Below are 8265 nucleotides of genomic sequence, written 5' to 3'. Positions count from 1 at the left end.
GCCAAAGTTTTAGCTGCATGTTCTTGTTGGTTGACTTCATCTATTGTGATTTTCGTGATTCCCCCAAAGTGTGTGTTTAGATCCAAGTCCCTTGTTGAAAGTTTGTCAAAAAAAGAGCAAAAAAAAGAAGAAAAGAGGCAAAAAAAAGATATCTTCCCAAAGAAAGAAAGTGTGTGCAAGAAGCAAAAGAGAGAAAACTTGGGACTGTTCTTCACTTGTATCTTGAGAAATCCCTGTTTGTGTTGTGAGCTGAAACGTGTCAAGTGTGCAAAGTCTTCAGTCCTTGCTTGTAGCAAATCTGATTCCTTGGCGAGAGTTGCATTTACCTCACGTATATCTCATTCAGCAACTAAATGCACTAGAATCTTGTGTGGATGATTACTTGGTTCAACAATATCTAGATTGCAGATTAGTGCATCTTTTGCTACATATATACCCCACCCAAACTCCACCAAACAGCCCCGCATGTGCAACCCTAGACTTGTATTCGCTTGATTATCACTCTGTATACCAACCACCGACACCACGGTTGAGCATGATTCTGCTCTCACTTGGAAGTTACATGAGCTTCGGTTGGTAAGTGAGGTGAGTTTGAGTTGTTATCCACATATATGCTTCTAGTACTATAGGGATTTTGGAGAACTAACCATGGCAGGCGAAGAAAACGAGTATGATGTTGAAGGAAATGGGCATCTCAATCAGCCCGTCACACGGTTTCACTTCAATGCATTACGATATCATCTACACCGAGAGTTCAGAAACAGCCTTGACCCAATTGAAGAGAAGCAAGGCAAGTTGTCGAGAGATTTGCAGCAACTTATGGGTAATGTTGATGAGCAACTCACTCAGAACATGGCAGCCATGAGGACTGGTATTGTTGCTGATATTGTACGAGAGCTTCGTCAGAACCGAGAAGATGCAAGTGTCCATGGTGAAGAACAAAATGTAACTGATGGGGAAGGTGCTGCCTCCAATGCACAAGCTAGAAGAAACCGTGCTCCTGCTCCCCATGCCATGAGACCTCTCGGTCCCGGACGTGGAAATGATCATGGCAATGGACGTGGTCATCATGAAGCTCCTGTTGGTCGTGGTCTTAGAGGAGGCCACCGAAGAGCAAATCTGCACCATGAAGGTAATGGAGATGAGTTTGATGAAGATGAAGATGGCATGCACCAGAATGACAGATTTCATCATCGTAGAAACTATGGTCGTGGACGGCAGGAGGAGAGGTTTGGAAAGCTAAAATTTACCATGCCCAAGTTTGATGGTGGATCTGATCCAGAAAGTTATCTCACATGGGAATTGAAGGTTGACAAGATTTTCCGCATGCACAACTACTCAGAAGAGAAGAAATTAGCAATGGCCTCACTTGAGTTTGAAGACTATGCTCTAATTTGGTGGGAGCAAGTTCAGATTCAGCGAGAAGAAGAAGGAGACCCTGCTGTTGCTACATGGACAGAAATGAAAAGAGAGATGAGGGCAAGATTTGTCCCAAGGCATTATAGACGTGACATCTTTGATAAGCTCCAGAATTTGAGGCAAGGAAAGTTATCAGTTGAGGAGTATCATAAGGAGATGGAGAAGGAAATGATAAGAGCCCACATACATGAAGATGAGGAGAAGTCCATGGCAAGGTTCCTCTATGGGCTGAATCCTAATGTTAAACGAGTGGTTGATTTGCAGCCATATCGTAATGTGGTAGAGCTGGTACATCTTGCTTCTAAGGCTGAACGTCAATTGCAAGAAGACTCGAAGCAAAATAGAACTACATCCTTCATAGCTCGAGCTACATCAAGTGGGAGTAAGTTTGTACCTCAATTCAATGTTGGTCGAGGTATTATGACTAGTTCTGGTGGTGCAAATCAGCCCCATGCACGTGCAGCCACGAGCAGAAACGATGCATCAAATTCGAAGCAGAAGAGCAAATTTGCAGCTCCTAGTTCATCCTCCATTGGCTCCACGGGGAAAACTAGTGAGATAGAGTGCTTTACATGTAAGGGACGTGGCCACATGAAGAAGGATTGTCCCAACAAGCGTACCATGCTAATCACCGAGAATGGAGAATATGAGTCTTGTAGTGAACCTGAAGAAGAAACTGAAGATGGTGATGAGCAAACCTATTGTGATTATGAGCAAGGTGCCTCTCTTGTTGTCACTAAAGTTTTGAGTGTGCAGATCAAAGAAGCTGAGAATGGACAACGACACAATCTGTTTCAAACAAGATCCAAAGTGCAAGACAAGGTATGCAAGGTAATTGTTGATGGTGGGAGTTGTCACAATCTTGCAAGCAAAGAAATGTGTGATAAGCTTGGGTTAAAGCTGCTACAACACCCTCATCCATATCATATACAATGGTTGAGTGAATGTGGAGAGATTAAGATCACACACATGGTACAGGTGCAATTCAAGATTGGAGATTATAATGACACCGTTGAGTGTGATGTGGTGCCAATGAAGGTGTGTCACTTGCTATTGGGTAGACCGTGGCAATATGATCATTCAGCTCAACATTGTGGCAGAACCAATCAATACACATCAAGTGGAGAGGAAAAGACTTGGTTCTTAGACCCATGACACCCCAACAAATCATGGCTGAGCACTTGCAGAAAGTTTCTGAAGTAAAAATAGTGAGTAAGAAAGAGGGAGAGAAAAAGAGTGAGAGAGAGATCCACAAATCGGTGAGTGAGCGCCACAAGCCAAATCTGAGAGAGAAGAATAAAAGAGAGGGAGAGAACTTAGTAATGTTAGCCACCAAATCAGAACTGAGAGATGTGAGGCTCAACCTAAATCAAGTGGTCGTTGTACTTGTGTACAAAGATGCTTTGCTTTCAGCTAATGACTTAACATGTCTCCCTAGTGCTGTTTGTGATGTCTTGCAGGAATTCGAGGATGTTTTTCCGGAGGAAGTACCCGCTGGTCTACCTCCCTTGCGTGGCATAGAACATCAGATTGACCTCATTCCAGGAGCATCACTTCCGAATCGACCTCCCTACCGCACCAATCCTGAAGAAACAAAGAAGATACAAAGGCAGGTACAAGAACTTTTAGATAAAGGTTATGTGCGTGAAAGCTTAAGTCCTTGTGTTGTACCTGTGATTTTGGTGCCTAAGAAAGATGACACATGGCGATTGGTAATGGATTGTAGGCCTATCAATATTATAACTATTAGGTATCGTAATCCTATTCCTAGGTTAGATGATATGCTTGATGAATTGAGTGGCTCTACTGTTTTCTCTAAAATTGATTTGAGGAGTGGATACCATCAGATTAGGATGAAAGAAGGAGATGAATGGAAAACTTCTTTCAAAACAAAATTTGGGTTGTATGAGTGGTTAGTCATGCCTTTTCGATTAACTAATGCACTAAGTACATTCATGAGATTGATGAACCATGTTTTGAGAGCTTACATTGGAAAATTTGTTATTGTGTACTTTGATGACATCCTAATCTATAGCAGATCCATTGAGGAACATATTGAACATCTTAAACAAGTGCTGAATGTGCTAAGGACAGAAAAACTATATGCTAACGTTGAGAAGTGCTCCTTTTGCACAAACAAGGTTGTTTCTCTTGGCTATGTCATTTCAAGACAGGGAATTAAAGTGGATGAATCTAAGGTGGAAGCAATCAAGAATTGGCCAACTCCAATGAATGTAAGCCAGGTGAGAAGTTTCATGGCCTTGCTGGTTTCTACAGGAGGTTTGTGAAAGATTTTAGTACAACTGTTGCACCTTTGAATGAATTGACAAAGAAAGGAATTCCCTTTAAATGGGGTGCACCACAAGAAGAAGCATTTCTTGATCTTAAGAAACAATTAACTGAAGCACCTTTGCTGATTCTACTGATTTCACTAAAACTTTTGAGATAGAATGTGATGCTAGTGGAATAGGTATTGGAGGTGTGTTAATGCAAGAACGAAAACCAATAGCATATTTTAGAGAGAAGCTGAGTGGTGTACAACTGAATTATTCCGTTTATGATAAAGAGTTGTATGCCTTGGTTAGAGTGCTTGAAACTTGGCAACACTACTTATGGCCTAAAGAGTTTATTGTACATTCTGATCATGAGGCCTTGAAACATTTGAAAGGCCAAGCTAAACTGAATTGTAGGCATGCTAAATGGGTAGAATTCATTGAAACTTTCCCATAAATTGTGAAGTATAAGAAAGGAAAGGAAAACATGGTTGCTGATGCTTTGTCCCGTAGGCATGTTCTTTTGACACAATTAGAAGTGAAGGTACTAGGACTTGAGAGCTTAAAAGAACTATATTGCACTGATCATATATTTTCAGAACCATATGCAAAATGTAAAGATGGGAAATGTTGGGATAAATACCATGTGCATGATGGGTTCCTTTTTAGGGCTAACAAGTTGTGTGTTCCAGATTCGTCGGTTAGGCCTTTGTTGTTGCAGGAATCACATGCAGGAGGATTAATGGGACACTTTGGTCGTGAGAAGACTTATGAGCTGTTGGCCGATCACTTTTACTGGCCAAAGATGAGGAAGGACGTTGAGAGATTTGTGCAGCGATGCATCATATGCCACAAAGCTAAGTCTAAACTGAACCCCCATGGTTTATATACTCCCCTACCTGTTCCAAATGCTCCTTGGGAAGATATTAGCATGGATTTTGTTTTAGGACTGCCTAGGACTAAGAGGGGGAGGGATTCAGTTTTTGTTGTGGTTGATAGGTTCTCAAAAATGGCACACTTCATTCCGTGCCACAAGAACGACGATGCTTCACATGTTGTTGAATTGTTTTTCAGGGAAGTTGTTCGCTTGCATGGAATGCCAAGAACTATTGTTTTAGATCGAGATGTGAAGTTCATGAGCTAATTTTGGAAAACATTATGGGCAAAATTAGGAACCAAGCTACCGTCTTCAACAACGTGTCACCCCCAAACTGATGGGCAAACAGAGGCAGTGAACCGCACACTCTCAGCATTGTTGCATACAATGATCAAGAAGAATTTGAAGGAGTGGGAAGAGTGTTTGCCACATGTGGAGTTTGCTTACAATCGGGCAGTTCACTCTACCACAAACATGTGCCCGTTTGAGGTGGTATATGGATTCAAACCACTTGCACCAATTGACTTGCTGCCACTTCCATTGCAAGAGAGATGTAACATGGAGGCTTCAAAGCATGCTGCATATGTGAAGAAGATTCATGAGAAGACCAGAGAAGAGATAGAAAGGAAGTCCAAGTACTATGCTGCTAAGGCAAACAAAAATCGCAAGAAGGTGACTTTTGAGCCCGGAGATCTGGTTTGGATACATTTGCGCAAAGATCGGTTCCCAGAGAAGTGCAAATCTGAGCTAATGCCTCGTGGAGATGGACCATTCAAAGTCTTGGCCAAGATCAATGACAATGCTTATAAGATCGAGCTTCCTGAAGACTATGCTGTGAGTCCAACATTCAACTTTGCTGATTTGTCTCCATGCTTCGATCAAGAGGGTCAAGAGTCGAGGACGACTCCTTTTGAAGAGGGGGAGGATGATGAGGACATCCCAGGTTCACCTCGTTTATCATCTTCTCCTGATGATAAATCTCAGCCATCAAGTGAAGCTTCTACAAAGAAGATCTATTTGGGTCCCATGACAAGGAGCCGTGCCAAACAAATAGAACAAGAGGTGAACGTGCTCCTAGCTTATCATAATTCAAATGACCATGAGAACTTTATACTGCCTAAATCTCATGTGCTGATTTTACTTAGGTACAATGTTAAGGACAACCAACAACATTCAACACATGAAGAAACAAGTTTTGGAGCCCGTACAACAAGTTTGAAGAGAACTAGTTTCAACTTTGAAGAAAGCCTTGTTTTGGTGACAAGGACGACTAGTTACACCGCAAGGAAGAATATCAAGCCATCTCAACACTCTATTGTTGCATGTGCAGTTCCAGAATTCGTCCCAGAACTTGCTGAATCATGAAACGCAAATATATGAGCATCCAGCATGTGTGGGGGTACAAAATGGAGAGCATATGAAGTCTACTTTCAAGAAAATCAAACGGTGCATCATTTGGAGTCCCGAGTCAAAGAATATGAGAGTTCCAATGCAAGCTGTCCAGGGCATTAATTGCTGCACGAGGCTCCATGAGTTTGCTCCCTTGACCAGCTCGTTAGCACGAATTTGAACCCCTCTTTTGGCCTGGTTTCACACCTAAACTAGGAGGGTTGTTCCTAGTATAAATACCCCTTCCCCCACTTCAGCCACAACTCTTTGGCAATTTGATTTCAGGATAGGTTAGCTAAGTGCAACCAGAATATTGTTTGAGAGTTCACTTCCTCCTTAGCTCTTGTAATCTTGCCTTGTGAGAGGGTAAACTCACTTTGTGATTTTACAACAGCAGCCGTTGAGGCGGCGACCAGTTCGTGCTTCCAACTTCGTGCGTGGTTGCGTGAATTGGAACTAAGAGTGTGGTTGGGTGAATACTTGTCGCTGGTTGTTGCATTTGCAATAGTTAGCTTCAGTCTCGTCAGGTTGCACTAGTTATCCTTTACCCGACAGCGTTGTTGGTTGGGATCGAGGGTTTCCTTCGTACCGTCCAGGTGGCGTTGATTCGCAACATAGAGCAGATCCTCCGTGAAGATTGGGCAACCCCATATCACGTAGGCTCAGGATTATTAACCAGGTGAATGCGTCACTGGCAGAGCGCTCTATTGTCCCTAGAGAATGCGCCATTGGCAGAGCGCACTTGAGGCAAGGTATAGTTTTTAGAACTTAAATCAGGTGAATGTGTCCTTGGCAGAGCACTCTATTGTTCTTAGAGAATGCGCCACTGACAGAGCACACTTGAGATACTTCTGAAGTTCTTGTCATGTTTTCTTATAATCTTGCGGGTTATATTGGGCGAATAAATTAGAGGAGGTTCTGAGTTCAGTTAGTGGAGGTAGGTGAAGAAATTCTTCTCCAAACTAACTTGTGTGTTTTGTTTGTCATACATTGCTTTGTGGATGTAGGTTCTCTATATCATATTGTGTGATTTGCCAATACATTCAATGTATTGACCTTTTTTGGCTGCAACTTATCATGTTGCAGGATATTCAGGTGATCAGTGAGAGACAGTAGGGCCACGAGTCTTCACTCAACATTTTCGCCAATAGGCATTGATGGGACTAATCATCTATTATGCTACATTTTTCGCTGTTATTATTGAATAAAGGTAGCTATGTGCTACTCAGTTTGTAATACTTATGAATTATGGATCATACATTATAGTAAATGATGCACTTGTTATTTGATATTCACATGTACTGTGTGTGCTAGTGAGTCGATCCAGAGACTAGCACAGTGAGCACAGAGACATCGAATCTTAGCAGGTTCGGGTCGTTACATGTGGTACAAGGGGCACTGGAGTCCTTGGCAGAGGGGAGTACGATGGACTGGTTCGGCTACGGGGTGAGGCTGCCGCCATCAGAGAATAACAAAAGGTGTGGGTGAGTACAGATATGACCTGGACACCGTTGGGAGTAGGGTGGGGCGGCGAGGACTGCGCGGTAGCACAGCCGGCCACGGGAGGCAGATGCAGGCGCTCCAGCCAGCGATGGTTTGGGTGGTTGGAGCAAGAACAACTAGATCAGAGATTGAAGAACCGGGATCACCGTTGTGTGTCAATCCAACAAATACAGATGTCATAATAATTTATTGACGTTTTGTTTTAGATCATTAAATCATTTTGTTCACTAAATGGACAACACCTTGTGCAGGTTTCGTCCTAGTGGGCCAACAAAGTCAGCTTCGAAAGCTGTGGTGGAATGCAACCCATTTATTTAGGTTTTATAGCCCATTTCATATTGTTGGCCAATACATCTATTTCCTGGGCTTTGACTCAAAAAATAATCTATTTCCTGGGCTACATAAAAATAATAATAGATGATTTACTATTTATGATAATTTACAGTGCATTTGATTATTTATTTGAGTACACCTATTTACTGGGCTGGGTGAAAAAATAATATTGTGTACATGCAGCCCATTTATTATTTCTTATAATTTACAATCCATTTGATTTTACTAGAAATGGACTCATTTTCCGGGATGGGTGAAAAAACAATGATGGCCTGGACTGAGCATTTCTTATAAAAAATAATATTGAGATAGGAATATTATTTAAAAAAACTTAAGTTGGGCTTTGTAATCTTATTATATAAAAAATGAACTGAGTTGTGCATTTTATTAAAAGAAACATAGGCTAGGCAGTGCTTATTTTAGGATCTTGTGTACAATTGTCGTCCCAGTTGCATTAGTGATGTTCATTGA

At 41.9% G+C, this 8265-nt stretch overlaps 1 pseudogene; it reads left to right on the top strand.

Annotated features, from left to right (window-relative positions):
• Positions 1–648: 648 nt before the first annotated feature.
• LOC119333520 lies at positions 649–7074 on the top strand (annotated as a pseudogene).
• Positions 7075–8265: the final 1191 nt, after the last annotated feature.

Source organism: Triticum dicoccoides, chromosome 7A (assembly GCF_002162155.2).
Source record: "Triticum dicoccoides isolate Atlit2015 ecotype Zavitan chromosome 7A, WEW_v2.0, whole genome shotgun sequence".
NCBI classification, from domain to species: Eukaryota; Viridiplantae; Streptophyta; class Magnoliopsida; order Poales; family Poaceae; genus Triticum; species Triticum dicoccoides.
This window is presented reverse-complemented; position numbering and strand designations above follow the sequence as displayed.